Source organism: Silene latifolia, chromosome 10 (genome assembly GCF_048544455.1).
Source record: "Silene latifolia isolate original U9 population chromosome 10, ASM4854445v1, whole genome shotgun sequence".
Classification (NCBI taxonomy): domain Eukaryota; kingdom Viridiplantae; phylum Streptophyta; class Magnoliopsida; order Caryophyllales; family Caryophyllaceae; genus Silene; species Silene latifolia.
Window position 1 is genome coordinate 20,919,178 of NC_133535.1, and position 17,988 is coordinate 20,937,165.

General features: G+C 35.6%; 1 non-coding gene across 1 annotated transcript; it reads left to right on the plus strand.

Moving 5' to 3' along the window:
* The first annotated feature begins 16,370 nt into the window (after window positions 1-16,370).
* On the plus strand, window positions 16,371-16,478 carry LOC141610360 (small nucleolar RNA R71). Its single transcript, XR_012528264.1, has one exon. It is a non-coding gene; the product is annotated as a small nucleolar RNA R71 (small nucleolar RNA).
* Window positions 16,479-17,988: the final 1,510 nt, after the last annotated feature.

Consider the following 17,988-nt stretch of genomic DNA (forward strand, 5'->3'; position numbering starts at 1 on the left):
TCAGGATGATATTCCTGGAATTATTCAATTAAATTTCTTTATTGAATTTTCTATTCCCTGGATTTGGAAATTTATCCCCAAAACAGGATATAATGATCTCAAATTATTTTGTTTAAAAAGAGAATCTTATTCTCGATTTTGGGACGCAATGATGAGACAAGATAAAGATACAAATTAGTTAAAGTGTATTTACACAATCAATTTAATTCAAGACAAAATTGATAGTCTGATTATCTTTAATGCGGAAGAATCTGGCGAATTGGAAGAACACCAGTTACCTGAAAAATTATTTCAGGCCGAAAATAAAACTGAAGCTGAAATACTTAGCCATTATTCTAAATTGGCAAAAAGGGCTTTAGCTCAAAGACAAATGCATGAGGATAGTAAATCCGAGACAAGCGATGTATCAATAGCAATATCCACAGCATCCAATATATTAGCATCTGTTAAAGATAATTGTAAATTTGGATAAACATCAAAATAGACTGGACCATGGGCCAGACTGGATTTAACAACTCCAATAATTGACTTTTGCCAATTCAAATTTCTGCCATCTCTTAAGGCTGCAATAAAACTTTCTGGTAATCCTTCCAGAGTTAAAGGTTTAAAAGCTACTTGAACTAAACCAATATGAATAAATTGATGTTTAGATTTTCTAAATGGTTCCAAATCATTATTATTTAAAAGTTGGAGATACATTTCTTCATTATTTAGAGAACAATTGGTCTCCCTTGTGACGGGTTACCATTTGTGACGGATATTTTGTGAGATAAAATGGTAACAAAATGGGTTAGTGGAGAAAGGGGACCACATGAATAGTGTTGCAGAGAGAGAAAAAGTGGGTACATTGTGAGGTAAAATGGTATCCGTCTTCAGCTTGTGACGGATATGTCATGTCTTCAATGAGAATTTGTGTTTAGAGAAATAGATTCCTCTGTGGTTTTAACTCTGTGTTTTAACCCAATATATTCAAAAAACCCATAATTGTAAATAGTTCTTTTGCTAACTTCTGGAATTGTCCATTTGTTTAGCAAATCTAAATTCTGAGGATATTCAACCTCTTCAGTCATACTGTTTTTCACAGTAGACTTACCCGTATCAATAACACGTAAACTCATAAGATGAGAAAAAGTTGAATTATGACTTAACTATATATATATATATATATATATATATATATATATATATATATATATATATATATATATATATATATATATATATATATATATATATATATATATATATATATATATATATATATATATATACATACATAAATTAAAAAACGAATTACATTGATAAAAATGCAATTCTTAGATATCCATAGAGAGTCTTATTCTCTTCTATGATATCCATCCTCTCCTCCTTAGCTATTTGGAGGTTTCGTTCAGTAGTTGCTATATTGTCATATAGCTGCAACAACTGCTGCTCTGTCAAGCCATTTTTTTTGGCGTCCTTGAGTGCGGATCGAGCATCCACAAGGTAGCTCCTGAACCTGTCCTCGATGTCGAGCAACCGGCGGATGAAACTCTTGCTGTGCTCGGTCATAGTAACAGTCTTACGGATGGTATCATTCATTTGTTGATGAAGTTTGGAGTCTGTTTGAAAGATTTAGGGTTTGGAGTTTGTTTTAGCAGTTAAGGTTTGGAGATAGTGAGATAATGGAATGGTGATTGAGATAATGCATGTATTTATACTAAGTAATGTGTCGTTTGAGTTGTTTTTTAATTAATATATGTTTAGGAAGTTGGCCACCATATCTCTGCTTCAAATCTTATAACCCTTCTCATTCCATATATGTCCATTCATATGCAGGGATGGTAGTAATAATGCATACATCGGAATTATAACGGACCGTAATTCTGCATGCATCTAGTAATATTTAATTTAAATTTTTTTTTAAATAACAACGGTTATTTAGAAAAAACCCGTTGTCTTTAGTTATAACAACGGTTTTTTATATTGTAACCGTTGTTATAACTTTCCCATCAAAATTTAGTCACCCTTTCCACAACGGTTTTTTATACTTAAAATCGTTGTTAATAGTTTTCACAACGGGTTTCTTAAGAAAACCAACCATTGTTAAAACCTTTAACAACGGACGCTTTAACAACGTCCGCTTTTTTATATAACAACGGTTTTTAACCGTTGTTATAGCTTGTATCTGTAGTAGTGAATAACCCTTCCCTTAATAAGTTGTATTGGGCTCGCTAGTCCAAGCCCGTAATTCCGATAGATTTATATTGCTTTCTTCTGTTGAAAGAAACTCTCGACTTGCGATGTAATATAAATACCGATCTAATTGTTAATGAGAAGGATACGATTGTTTTGATAGCTAAATATATTTTAGCACCTTTTGAAAGGGGAGAGTTATTATGAATATGAGGGGTATATGTTTGCAAAACTCTAGCTTCAACAAATCTATGCTCTTATAGACACCAAATACATTATAGGTTTAAAGGCTAAATTCCTCATAAACAACCACGTGAGTGACACAATTCTAGGAAAATAACTGAGTGACAAATATAATAATGTAAATGTTACTTCCTCCATTTTCATATGATATACCCATTTTATTAAAATAATCCACTCATATATTCAACAAATGGATACATCATATAAAAACGGAGGAAGTACAATCTTTTGTAAATTTTTTCAAGTACATACTATCTCCTTGAACCTAAGATGAATTGTCTAATTTATATTTCTCCATTTCATTCAATTCCATACATTTACCTTTTTGAACACTATTCACAAGTAAGGAGAATTTCAATACAACTTCTAATATATAGCGCATAAAATATAGTTATGTGAGATCTTATTTTAATTGTCTTACCAAATCCGTTATAAATAACAAATTTTTATAATTTTTATTAATATGTAACTAAAGATATGAACAAAAGAAAACGAGCATTGATATACGTGTATAAAGCAAATGTATGAAATTAAATGAAATGGAGGAAGTATAGTTGCAGCATACGGGAAAGTCGCCTACAATGAAAAATCCACTGCCCCTCGAGCACAATTTTTTAATGGGATGTAGTAGAAAATTATAGAGTTCATTATTAACATAATGGTCCCGACTAATATAAAAATACAAGTAAAAGGCATACATATTTCTTGCCATAAGAATACGAATAGTGAAAATTCAGATGTTGAACTAAAGCGTAAACAACTTAATCTTAATGAAAAAGGCATACAAAAATTCAAAACACCAAAGAAATTGTAGTTTGATAAATTAACTCAATCTCGGCCGATCCTTCATTCGGTCGAAGCTCCTAAATTTGAAACTTGTATTTGAATCTTCATATATATGTCCTAGATACTGATAAAAGTTATTTAATCATACATCTCATAAGCAAATAAAATAAAGGAGGCAAAATCGAAAGACTTTAAGACGTATTGTTAATGATATGAAGGTGTTCTAATTAGAATATGCTCTGTTAACAAAACTTTCTCAAATTCAAGCTCGCAATAAAAAACCTATAAAAACTTGTATATTCCTTTCATCCCGATCATTTATTTACCGATTTTATTTTGCACTTTGAGAATAGAACTCATTCATTAAGGCCACATACAACACTCTTGCAATCGGTAATTACAAAAATATTGGAACGCAATATGTAGTTGTAAGAATTCATGACATTTGTTCAATCAATAAACAAATTAGATTTATCACCTTACTATAAAATCGTACCCGTACCCTTTTGTCAAGTTTTTCTCCCGAAATCCTGTAATTAAAAATCAAGCAATTCATTAGTTCAGAAATAAAAATTAGTAACACAGCGACACAAAATTAAATTAATGAAAAAATTGGTTGTTACTATACCCATATTATGAGATAGGAGGCAACATTAAACTTGGTAAGTATTTATATATGTTAGAAGTTTATAACTATTAATGTTCTATTTTTGGTAGAATTTTTGTTGCATTAGCGTTTGATTATAAAGGTTCTTGCTCTAATTATTTTTAAATACCCAATCTTAGACATGAACTTTACAAACATCGATCGTCAATAATAGCGCCAAAGACGATCTGTACAGATGAAGACGGTATCCCGCCAATGTAATAGCTCTCCTATTCGGTCTTCCATGATCCCAACCTACGAAAAAAAAAACAAAATTGTAAAATCAAATTAGATAATCTCAAATATACAAAAAGTACAACGTAAATAACATGCTACAATGATTTAGAAATTTAATACACACTTTATAAGAGAAAACAAAGAGGCAAACATCTATAGCTTCAAATTTAAAAAAAAAAAAATCAAAAAATTAGAATATAGGCTACATAAATAAAAAGGCAGTATATATAGGATAAAAAAGTTGGGCAAGAAATTTGATTTATACATGGAATGTAATGCATCTGTATATAAGTATTTTTTTTTACAAATATATTTGAGGTGTAGTTAAACACCTTCTTTTCTGTTTGTTATTAGGTTAGATAGCATAGCATCCGTGGATATTGTTTTAGAAGAGTAATAACTCTTAATTAATTTTTTAATATGACGTGTTTTGATATAGTTGGACTCTCTGTAATCGCTCGAAAAAAAAGTTTTCTTTATTAATATAGATAGATAGATAGATAGATAGATAGATAGATAGATAGATAGATAGATAGAAGATAGATTGTTATTATTATTATTATTATTATTATTATTATTATTATTATTATTATTATTATTATTATTATTATTATTATTATTATTATTATTATTATTATTATTATTATTATTATTATTATTATTATTATTATTATTATTATATAAATCGGATGAATTTCCATTTTATTTAAAATAAGATTTTATTTAATAAAAATAACGTATTCTGTCTTTATTTCTTAAAATAGTAAAAGTATGCCGCTATTGAAACTGCTTTTATATTCTACTTCAAATCTCGACATTTTAGCTCGAATAGCTCGAGCTGGATTTTAAAAGCTTGTATTTTCATTTTGGGCATTTTTCATTTTGAATCGAAACGAATCTTTGAACTCGGAAACATGCCCATTGATTGACTAAACCTAAAAAAGTACAACTAAAAGCTTCTGTACAACTTTTGTTTTAATTTTATAAAGCCGTCATCTCCTTCCTTCGTGTAAACCAAGCTCTAATGGCTGATGTGTTTCTTTGGTTCCGTTCTCCTTCTTTACTCCATCGTTTTGCGTGATTCTTGCGCCAATTGATTGTACTCACATCCGAATTCAAATCCATGCTTTGGGTATCGTCCTTAGCATCCCTTATTTCATATAAAACAGGCCGCAATATCCCTCGGCGCAAAAACAGCGGCTGCAGTTGCGGTTTCGCATCATCAAGTTCGTGGGCTTAGTTCTCTTTACTCGGGACGACCCATTTGAAACCGAGACTTCCGGGTGATAGCCCGTGATGTCTGGAACCGTTCGATGATGGTCGTTTTTCAATATATGTCTATTTGATCCATCGAAATCAAATCCTTCGAGCAGTTCGCAGTTTTGATCCTTTTTCGAGTACCCAACTTAAAACCTTTGTATCTCCCTCGTTTCGTAGCGGAATGCAGTGATTCTCGCGTCATTTGTACCTTCTTTTGTAATTCGTGCCTTAGTAATGAAAACGAGCCAACACCCTCTGTTTCGTGAAAACAGAGTGTCGCGGCCAGCACTTGTTCTTGACCTTTTTCAGCACACCTCCCACAATCTTTGACCTTCTAACTGATTATATTCACAAAATAGGATGTCCCAAGATTTTAAAACACTAAAGAACACAAAAATCCGTCTTCATTTGACCCTCCAATCGTCTCAGCAAAGAACGTCGCACATAAACATCCAGATTTCGAAAAGAATCGTTTATACCTCTTGTCAACCATTTACATTTTGGGATCGACATTGTTTCGTAGGCTATCAAGATGACCCTCATGAAGGCAGGTATTACTTCCAATCGGACAGCGAATAAAGGTAACGTGTGATGGTTGACTCGATATTTCATTAAGTGAATTGAGTAGTTGCATGTCTTAAAACAGTTTTAATGTTTTTATATGATTTTAATTGAATTTGTGTTTTTCGAAAACTATGATTTACGATGTTATAAGATTAATGAATAATTGGATTTGCAGAAGTTAGTATTGGCTGAGACTATTGTTAGAGTATGTGTCAAAATTTTTATATATTGTTCTTATTAATGTTTTTAAGTAAAGTTTCAGCACTTTGTCAAATCTGTCTGTCCTTTTTTACAATTTATTTCTCCATCTTAAACTGTTCGTCTTTGAAAATATTGAAAATAGACTCTAATAGACTAATAGCATTAATAGAAGTCTTAAAGCTAGTAGTCTTAATGTTTGTATTTGGGGAAGAGGAATGGTCACCTCTTCACCTTCCTAAGCTTTACCCCTCCACCTTCCTACCTCTTCACCTTCCTATGCCTTTACCTTCCTATGCCTTTGTACTATAAATACATTCTCCATATGCAATGAAAGATATAGAAGATTATTGTGCTAATTGTGTTTAACATGGTATCAGAGCCTCGTTCTTGAGGTCTCTATAAACCGCTTCCGCATTCTTACCGGTGGGTGGCCGAAAATTTACACCCACCGGTAGGATTTTTCAACCACAAATAATAATTTCTGTTTTCTAAAAAAAAAAAAAAAAAAAAAGAAAAAAAAAAAAAAATTCGTCCACAGATGGTGATGGAATTTGATAAAATACCATTGAAGACTTGAAGTTAACCATTGAAGTTATCAATGATATGCTTTCTTTGACATTCAAATGGATGTTTTTCCTTTTGATCGAAATTTGTCATTCCCAGATTTCTTTTTGCTGAAAAAAAAAAAGCTTCTAATAATGTTTTTTTATCCTTTTATCGAGATTGCTCTAAAAGAAAATTTTCGATTTTTTGATCAAGGTGGTACAAAAGAAAAAAAAACTGGCGAGTTACGCAAGAAAATTGTCTGGCGAGACCAATACGCACTGAAAAAAACTGGCGAGTTACGCACTGAAAAACTGGCGAGTTACGCACTGAAAAAAACTGGCGAGTTACGCACGAAAAAAACTGGCGAGTTACGCACCCAAAAAAACTGGCGAGTTACGCAAGAAAATTGTCTGGCGAGACCAATACGCACTGAAAAAAACTGGCGAGTTACGCACGAAAAAACTGGCGAGTTACGCACGAAAAAACTGGCGAGTTACGCACTGAAAAAAACTGGCGAGTTACGCACGAAAAAAACTGGCGAGTTACGCAATGAAAAGTGTCTGGCGAGTCCTATACGCAATGAAAAGTGTTTGGCGAGTCCTATACGCAATGAAAAAAAAAACTGGCGAGTTACGCATGAAAAAACTGGCGAGTAACGCAATGAAAAGTGTCTGGCGAGTCCTATACGCAATGAATATTGTCTGGCGAGACCAATACGCACTGAAAAAACTGGCGAGTTACGCACTGAAAAAAACTGGCGAGTTACGCACGAAAAAACTGGCGAGTTACGCAATGAAAAGTGTCTGGCGAGTCCTATACGCAATGAAAAGTGTCTGGCGAGTCCTATACGCACCCCTTACCACCCTGTGAAGATGAGAAGATTTTCCGAAGAGAGATCGAGATGAAGACGTTTTTTTTTATTGATTATGTTTTTATTGTAATTCTCCAATCGTAAAGTTCGTACTATGTACTGCCTTTACGATTGCGGGAGGGTAATAGACTAATAGCATTAATAGAAGTCTTAAAGCTAGTAGTCTTAATGTTTGTATTTGGGGAAGAGGAATGGTCACCTCTTCACCTTCCTAAGCTTTACCCCTCCACCTTCCTACCTCTTCACCTTCCTATGCCTTTACCTTCCTATGCCTTTGTACTATAAATACATTCTCCATATGCAATGAAAGATATAGAAGATTATTGTGCTAATTGTGTTTAACAGACTCATATTTATTTCAAGTCTATATTCTATCTGTAAAATTTCGTAATTTTTGTACGTGTCGTTTGTTCACAATAAAATATTTATAAACAGCGCGCTGAAATACTCGTGAAACGGACAGTAGCCCAAAGATTATTTCGAAAACCTATTTTATCCTTGGAGAATAATATGGGTCTTTTTTGTAATTAAAATTTGAAGAGTCTAGATGATGTTAAAATTTTACTTTACCCAAAAATGATTTGTTAAAACCGTTTTATGAACCGATATATTTTGTACGACGATTTCTGTCAGACTTTAAAGATCAATTTCTAAACCCTTGTTAAGTTCATCATTTGGGAATGTTTATCTCACAAAGGTTGAAACTAATAATCTTAGAAATCCAACCCAATTGACTTTGCATCATTTCGATTTTACTAGAATTAGTTATGAGTTTTATAGCAAGACTGTTCTGTTTTGGGAAATCTGTAAATTTGTTTGTTAAGCCTTTTTTTTTTTTTTTTTTTTTTTTTTTTTTTACTATTTCGGCCTTTGCCATTTATGAATAGATTGAATTTCTATTTTAGTGTCCTCTTAAAAATGAATTCAACATTTTATACAATAATTATGATATATGTCTCAAGGCCTATTAATAGCTATTTGGATATAATACCTAGTTTAACGGTTTACTCTATCGAATAATTACTATTTTTATGAATTTTCTATTTTAAGAAAGTTTCCATTGTTGATTGCAAAGTCACTCTATACGAAAGTTACTATTTTTTGGAAAGTTTCCATGTTTAGAAAGTTGGCTTTTTAGGAAAGTTTCCTTTTAAAGGATTTGAATAATAAACACTCTTGAAGTGGTTTTGGATACTTATGAAACATTTAGGTGTAAGGCTTAGAATAATAAACTTAGGATATGCTTAGTTTTGTCATTAGCTATAGAACTGATGATTGTCATCGGTGGTCATCTGGGAGTGTTGCACCCCGGAAGTTATGTACATACACTTAGACTAGGGTCTCGCACAGCGGAGTAAGACACCGCCCTATTATGGTTGTGGAATCGCGGTACTATAGCATAATCTAAGTGAAAATCTATACTAAGTCATTAACCTGGTTTTCCATAAGGAGTATTCGATATTGTATCTTATACTCATTGTTGTCAGAATCCCGATTTAATCATACGATTCTACGATTTTACGATCTAAAAATGCTTCCGATCCTGATCTTACGGTTCTATCACGGTTATAGAATCTTACGATCCTAATCATCTGAAAATTTATAGAGGTAGAATCATAATACGATCTAACGATCCTACGATCCGATACCATAGTAAAAAAACTTAATATATATTTTTATATAATGACATCGTAAAACTCAAATTTTGGGTAAGTTGTAGAAACTTGTTCATATAATAATATTAAATCATTAATTATCAATATTTTATGGATAAATATTAATAAATAAGTATTTTGATATTCAATTATATGTTTTTACCAAATAAAGCACTATAATAGGTGAGTTTGTAGAATCTTACGATTCTACGATCCGATTCTACCGATTCGATCCTAACCTCCCCATCGATCCAAAGTGGAATCCCGATCCTGGCAATATTGCTTATACTTTAATGTGTTTGGACTTGACTTGGATTTTCAATTGTTCAAATGCTTATTTATGTTTTAACATATTATGATGTACTGAGTTTCATATTTCAAGTAATTGCGGTTTTAGCATTTGCTTGCCTTTAACTTGATGAAATATGGTTGGGAGAACGTCCGAGTTACTCTCCACTGATTGTGGCTGCTATGTATATAACATGCCAGGTTTTGGATGTTGCTGGGGTTCGAGTGAGAGCTAGCGAGTAAGAGAGCCTACTCTTTTTTTTTTTTTTTTTTTTTTTTTTTTTTTTTTTTGGATATTGTTACACACTTTTGAGGTTTAAATTTTTAGCGCTTTTTAGCAAAAGTGGCATTTGTATCGACTTTGTAATACTACTGTTTTCTATGTCTATGATACTCTGTTAAATAAGTAGCTTTTTACGCAAAACAGTAGTCTGCATGTAGGGTACTCGATCGAGTAAGTTGGGGACTCGATCGAGTAAGGGGCACTCGATCGAGTAAGTCACTTACTCGATCGAGTAAGTGTGTTTTACGGGTTTGTTTAGACGAGTTTTGTTAATAACGCGAGATTAATATAAAAGGCTTCCGTCATTACTGTTAAACACTTTTTAACATTCTAAAAACCTTTCAAGAGAAGAACAACAGTTACGTAGGTCACATCTCTCGCGTTATTGACAAATCCCTAAGGCTAGGTTCGTCGGATCATCTCGTTCGTTATATCGTTGTGATCGTCGTGTCAAGGGTAAGTTCTTAGTATAATTTTTATAGCGTTTGGCTGAGTTCCATTAAAATCCTAATTGGGTAATCTTGGGGGTTTTTGGGTGTTTTGTGATGTGTAGTTGGTAGTTGTATATGTGCATGTTATAGGGGGATGATTCGTAGAAGAGAGATTCTGATTAGCCGCTAGATTATCTGTGGTGATTGTTATTCCAGGTAGGGTTTCCCTATTCAGTATTGCTTACATGGTTGTGTTGGTAATTATCTGTTGTTGTATATCGTATTGACATTGGTTTCTGAATTGGTGATTGTTGGTAGTGTGATGTGATTATCATATAACTGTATGTGGGTGCGTCCCTCGTTGAGTGAAGTCACTTGCGGGAGAGGCTTCACGCCCTTGATTTGCCTTCTGTGGAATCCGCCACAGAAGAGATGTGCACATTAAGGAACATGGGCTTATCGCTCAGATAAGATGAGCGGGGCTTAGGTGGGAACGGCTGCGGTCCTCCACTGGTGGTGTGGAATACTTGTTGCGATGCGTATTTTGGCAGGACTACACACTTTAGTGTGTAGTCAGGTGTGTGGTGATGTGACGGAGTTGGTGGATTGGATTTGCTTGTATTGTTTTTTTATTGCAGCTGTCTGTTTGTGTAATCAGTACCGAACCCGTTTAATTGTTTTAAAAACTGTGGTGATCCATTCGGAGATGGTGAGCAGTGGGTGTCGCCACTTTTGTCGGACCGTGTATCATTACGTGGGGTTCGAAGAAGCAAAATTCAGTTGCTCTCTCAACTACTGAAGCCGAATATATTACTGCAGGACCGGTATGTACTCAATTATTATGGCTTAAGCAACAATTACGTGATTATGGTATTGATGTAGGATGTATTCCTATTTTATGTGATAATACTAGTGCAATTATTATTTCTAAAAATCCCGCACAACATTCACGTACCAAACACATTGAAATAAGACATCATTTTATTTGAGACCATGTTGCGAAGGGGAATATAAAACTTGAATTTTGTAGTACTGAAAAACAATGGGCAGACATTTTGACAAAATCATTAGCTAGAGAACGATTTGAGACTTTACGGTTGGAAATTGGTTTAATCAGTGGTACCTAAGTTTCTATACACGTTCAATTTTCCTATGACTGACTAGTTAAGTTAAGATTGTATGACTGTGTCCGTATATTGCGTTGCATGAATAATTTCGTTATAGGAATATATATTTGTTATAAATTTCTAATTGTTATTTAGAATTTTATTATTTATACAAACTTAATTCCTTATAAAATAAATATGGCACACCATATCTTTTATATTTCCAATTCACAAAAATCTTTCCTAATTTGCTATTCATGGTACACGACTCAATACACTCCATATACAATTCTAATTCCTAATTTTTATCTCTTACCTTATTAATTCTATCACTTAATTTCCTATACCTACCATAACTCCTATTCATATTTGACACTTACCATAATTGCTTACCACTTGCTATGACCTAGACCTAGACCACTCCTATATCTACCCCCCTCCCTTGCGTGTAAACCGTAAATGAGCATGTATGAGTAGATGCGCATGGGATAACTAGGTTGAGTCATCGCGATATGTATTAGAAGTCTTCCGCTGTGTCGAATGTTCTTTCATTTTGTTTAGTTGGTTTAACATTTGAGAACAGTTGTGCGTTTTATATTAGAAGTTTTGGTTGAACTTGTATCACGTTAAACTATTTATTAAAGTACGTTTCTTTAAGGTCTATTTGATTATCATTGACTCGGGTAACCGAGATGGTAGCACTTCCATGCCTTAAGTGGTCCTGGTAAGGCACTTGGAGTATAAGGGTGCACATTAAGGGACAAGGTTATCGTTCGTTGATGAGCGAGGTTTAGGTGGGTATTGGCTACGGTCCCCCACTAGCGGCAAGGATTACATGTTGCGATGGGTAATCTGGCAGGGCTACACACCTCGGTGTGTAGTCGGTTACTGTGCGAGATCGGGGGACCGGAGATGGCGGATGATCATCTAGTTACTTATCGTACTTGTCTTATCTTAATTGTTCAATAACTGACCCCATGTTATGTTTTCAAAACTGTGGTGATCTATTCGGGGATGGTGAGCAGTAGGCTTAGCAGGTACCGTTGGTCTGTTGCTGTTGGGCATGGAGGGAATCGAGTTACCACGCTACCGGCATAGATGTTTAGATGCATGAGTTCTATAGCAGTCATAGTTATCACTTGTATCCATTTTTGTACCGTGGTTGTAAAGTGTTAAAGTAATTAATTATAAGTGTTCTTTTATTGTCTATTTGATCTACTATCTCGGGTGACCGAGATGGTAACACCTTCATACACTTTGATGGTCCTTGGTAAGGCATCCTGAAATGCGGGGGTGTTACACATAATCTAGACCAACCTCTTTTTCCCTAGACACAAGCAATGGTCTCAAGTTAGTGTTTTCTTGGTTGAACCTACACAAGTGATGAACAATTTTTGTAACCAACCCTCCTAAGACAATACAACTATTCTTAGGGTTACATTGTTTGGTCAAGTGGACCGCAAAGTGGTAGGGGATATTGATTCCCCATTCAACATCACCATTAGAATTCAAGAATGTACCCAAAATCTCTACCTCAATTTTCGTCACCGTGTGAGGCTCATTTGTCCCAAAAAAGGTCCATCCCATAAACCTTTGCCAAACCCTTATGTCCGGGTAATGTATATATTGATGAGGGTAATGGTCCCAACATTGAAAAAGGAAGTGAGAAATGGCATTCCATGTCAAAACGGAGTTATAAGAATCGGGTGATTCGGTAGGTAAGTCTTTATGGGGCAATTGGAAGATGTTAGCGAAATCCGTTAGGTCCATCTTATGGTCTTCATTAAACAATCGGAAGGTCACAAAAAGCACAAAACCGGGTTTCCTAGACCTATGAAACTCAAAAGAGCTTAAGAACTCAAGGGCGAGTTCAGGAAAGGTCTTATAATTCATTGTATAACAATGCTTCATACCAAGATTTTTAAACAAACTCTTAACATTTTTCTCAATTCCAATGTTGTTTAAAGAAGCTTGGTTGATCAATTTGGTTGGTTTTTTACCTTTGCTCTTTAGGATGACCCAATTTTTGTATTACTTTTGTGAATTAAAGTTCACTCCGGAAAAATTTGGGTCTTGCCACTTCGGGATCTCTTCCATTTGCACATCCTCCGCAACATTTGAGGATTCCGCCTCACCTCTTCTCCTTTTAGAAACACCTTGGGTAGGAGGTCTTCTTGGTGCAATTTTTCTGAAATTTAAGACAAAAATTCATCTTAAGGCAAACCAAAATTCACCCAAATAGACATAGTAGAACGAATTGGTGAACTAATTCATACTACAAACATGAATAACGCATTCTACAATAAATTTCTAGTACTAAAAAGCACAAAATCAAATTCCCCCAAATTGAGTCAGGGTTTGCATAATTCGATTTAATTGACTGAAATTGATGAAATTAAAGATAAAAGGGAAGAAAACTTACTTGTTGATGTTAATGGTTGATTAATTCTTGCAAAATTGATGAAGAAAGTGATGTTCCTTGTGATTGTAGGTGAAGAAATGAAGAAAATAATGATCGAGATAGAGAGGAGAAGGTACCGTCAGGATGAATGATAGAATGAATTCTGTCTTTTTTTCTTTTACCCGTGTAAAGCTGCAGCCAAGAAATCATAAACCCACGTCCCCGATCGGGGCTGGCAACCCCGATCGGGACTGGCAACCCTGATTGGAGTTGACCTGACCTTGCCTTTTTTACTCGCTTCCGTGTTTTATTTTAAATTCCGTCCATTTTTTCGAAAACCACGTCCCCGAACATGGTTCTTGCATGGAGAAGCGTGCCAGATTCTCCTCTAAGTCTCCCTTCTTCATTTTCACCTAAAAATCACAAAAAAGAAACATCGTCAAGTCGAGCATTTTATAACTAATCTACGAAAAATAGTAAATTGCGGGAAATTAAAATCAAAAATAAATAAAAGCAAATAAAAAGCTTCGGTTGCCTCCTAAGAAGCGTTGGTTTAACGTCTCGCACGACGTAAAAGCTATTTTTATCAAGTCTCGTCATTGCGCTTGCCACCACCCAAGCTCCATTTCATAGCCATTTTTGCATTCCGCAACCATTTCAAATTGTTCAAATAAAATTTCCTTTTCTTTTTGGCACTCTTAGCAATAGTGCCCTTAGCATTGTCACTTACAAAACAAACAACGCCAATATCGTCCTCCAACGGATCCATTAGTAAGGATCCAAGCGTAGTAGAGGCATTAAGAGAGTCCACAGTGCTAAATAAATAACAAGACTCTTGTAACATTGGGCTTCTAATGGTGTTGTTTTTGTTAAAGGAAACCCGGTCATCGCCCACTTCTAACGTCAACCTCCCATTTTTCACATCAATTAGTGCACCCGTTGTGCGTAAAAATGGCCTACCCAATATAATTAGGGTTTGTGAGTTCTCGGCCATATCAAGTATGAGGAAGTCAACGGGTATGAAAAACTTGCAAACTTTGATGGGTACGTCTTCTAAGACACCTAAAGGTCGCTTTAAAGAACGCTCCGCCATTTGCAATGTTGTACTTGTGCATTTTAGAGCACCCATGTTAAGTTTTTCACAAAGGGAATAGGGCATGACACTTACACTAGCACCTAGGTCGCAAAGGGCCTTATCAATGGTATATGTGCCTATAGTGCAAGGAATAGAATAGCTACCAGGGTCCTTAAGTTTCGGGGGAGACTTGTTTTGTAAGAGAGCACTGTACTTTTCGGTGAAAGCAATGGTCTAAACCTCATTGAAGGATCGCTTCTTTGAGAGAATTTCCTTCATAAACTTTGCATAGGAGGGGACTTGGCTAAATAATTCAATAGGACGGTGACTTGCAAATTCTTACAAACTTCCAAAAACTTACCGAACTTACCTTCCTTCTTGTGCTTTGCTAGACGATGGGGAAACGGTACTTGAACAACTTCCGTTGGAGGAGCATCCTCTACATCTCTCACTTTCACTTTCTCATTCTTAATGAGAACATCCACCTTCTTTGAAGCGGCATCACTCTCCTTAGCATTAGGAGAGATTTCCTTAACAATTCCAACGTCACTTTATTTGGACAATGGGGACTCAACATTTGTAGCATCAAGCTTGGTCTTTCTCTTTAGCATCAATAACCAATGAGGAAACGGCACACGATCCTTAACAAAAGGCTCTTCACTAGCCTTCTTTTTGTTATTTCCCCCAAGCTTGGCCCTTTTAACAATCACCTCGTCATTCAAAGTCATGGATGACCCATCATAGCTTGTACCACTTCTCAAGGAAATAGAATTAACGGTCTCGTGGGATTGCGTACCTTGAGGTGGTAGTTGGCCGGTTTTCCTTTGAGAGCTAGAAGCGGATAGTTGAGCCACTTGTTGCTCCAATATCTTGATTGCGGCACTATGAGCTTGATCATTCCTTTGAATTTGAGACAATGATTCCCTTTGCATTTTTACTATCAAGCCCTCAAGTTTACCTCCTCCTTGGTTGTTTTGTTGGCTATTTTGAGGTGGTGGCCCTTGTTGATAGTTTTTTTGAGGTATCCTTTGTTGGTTTTGATAACCCGGTGGAGGATTATACTTTTGTTGTTGAAGAACATAGACATTTTGTTGTGGTGGGGTTGAGGGTTAAGTACATTGCTAGTATAAGACAAGTTCGGATGAAATTTTGAATTCGGGTTATAAGTGTTGGAAAATGTACCCGGTGGACATGAACTTTGTATAAAAGCTTGAAACGCATTTACCTCTTCTATAGGAGCTCGACAATGAGCGTTGTAATGACCCGCACCTTCGCAACCGTCACAAACAATTATTTGATTTGTAGAAGATACAGCATTGAGTTGTTGTAGGGAATCTCTAGCATCTCTTTCCGCCAATTGTTGTTGAAGTAAAGGCAATTTGAGCTAGAAAGACAGAGTTGTCGGAGGATTCTTCTTTACCTTTGAGTGACACACTTCGGGAATTGACATATTGTGCATCATGGATCGTCATAGATTCAATCATGGCATGAGCAATATCGGTGCCAATTTGATCAAACCGCCCATTGTTGGCGGAATTAAGAATCCTTCGGGACTCGGCACAACATCAATTGTAGAATGTTATAGCTAGAAACTAATAATCTAGCCCATGATGTGGGCATTGCCTTTGTAGCTATTTGTACCTCTCCCACGCTTCATATATGCTCTCAAGAGCTTGTTGACGGAATCCGGTGATTTGGCTCCTTAAAGTTTGAGTTTTCTCCAGTGAAAAAACTTTTGATAGAAAGCAAGAGCCAATGTATCCCAATTGGTGATTCCCATGGCGGTGCGGTCAAGGCTATTGATCCAAAGTTTGGCCTTGTCTTTCAAAGAGAAAGGAAAAAGTATTTCCTTTATATGGGCTTGCGTGACGCCCGTTTGATGGATCATGGAGCAATAGTCACAGAAATTTTGCACATGCAAATTGGGATCCTCCAAAGGACTTCCCCCAAATTGCTTCCTCTCCACAAGGCTAATGAAAGCCGGTTTGATTTCGAAGTCCGGCGCGGTAATTTGAGTAGTTGTGATACCGGCTGGAAGCATGACCGCGATGGGGTTTGAGTGATCGGAAAGTTTCACCATTTGTTTAGTAGTAGTTGGTGGTGGTGGTGGAGATGATGAACTTGAAACCTCCTCCTCTTCAAGAATTTTTAGATCGTCAAGGTAAGACGTTCTAGCACCTTCAAGTTATTCGGGAGAAGAGGCCTCTTTAATTTCCTTCCAAAAACGTCGTCTTCTCCTAAAGGTTTTCTTGGGATCGGAATCCGGTGAAATCAATTCTCCACTACGAGAGGACCTGGGCATAAGACAACAATTTCTAGGAAAATGATAAGTAACGGTCTCAAGGAACAAGTGTTCTTCAAGATAAAAGAAAACAAGATAAAAATCGACAATTCCAAACGCAATAAAACCGTGCTCCCCGACAACGGCGCCAAAATTTGATAGGCTTGTCGTGTACCTATGCAAAGATAATTACCCTAGACCCAAATTAATGTAGCAATAGGGGTCGAACACAAGGAGACGAGAATTGCATTGTGAAATGCTATGGGAAGATTTCTATCAAAATCGATTTCGTTTTGGGTTTGTTTGTTTGGTTTGATGACTAACAAAAATTATGATATAAACTATATAATAAAAGGGAGTCTAGGGGACACACATGCAAAGGTAAATACACGATCATGTTAAATTCGGTAATAGTATCATTGTCAATTGTTTAGGCTTAGAGACACCCACCTTACGGCATTAGTGTCAACCATAGACCGGGTCCTAGAGAAACTCTCGTCCATGACTAGGTTGTCCTACTACACATGCTTAGTCTAATTCAATTCCGTGCCTCTCGACTTTAGAACGAATGAACAAACTTAATCGATGCATAAGGCCTTTTAAACATAGATTAAACGTGACGATCACTAATGGAAAAAATCCCTATTGCGTCAGTTGTAAATGGCTTTGTGCATCGGTTTTGACCTGACGTATATCAAGGGTCGTATTTGCTATGCCTCAGTTGTATAACTGACGCAAATGCTTAACAATTGCGTCAGTTGTACTTTCAGAACCGACGCAAATAGTTGATATTTTGCGTCATTTCTTGATAAAAAAATAGTTGCAAATGGGCGAAAAACTGACGAAAATGATCCAGCATTTGCGCCTGTTATTTGGAAAACCGATGCTTTGGCCTTTACCTTTTGCGTCAGTTGTTCTCGTAACTGATATTATTGACTT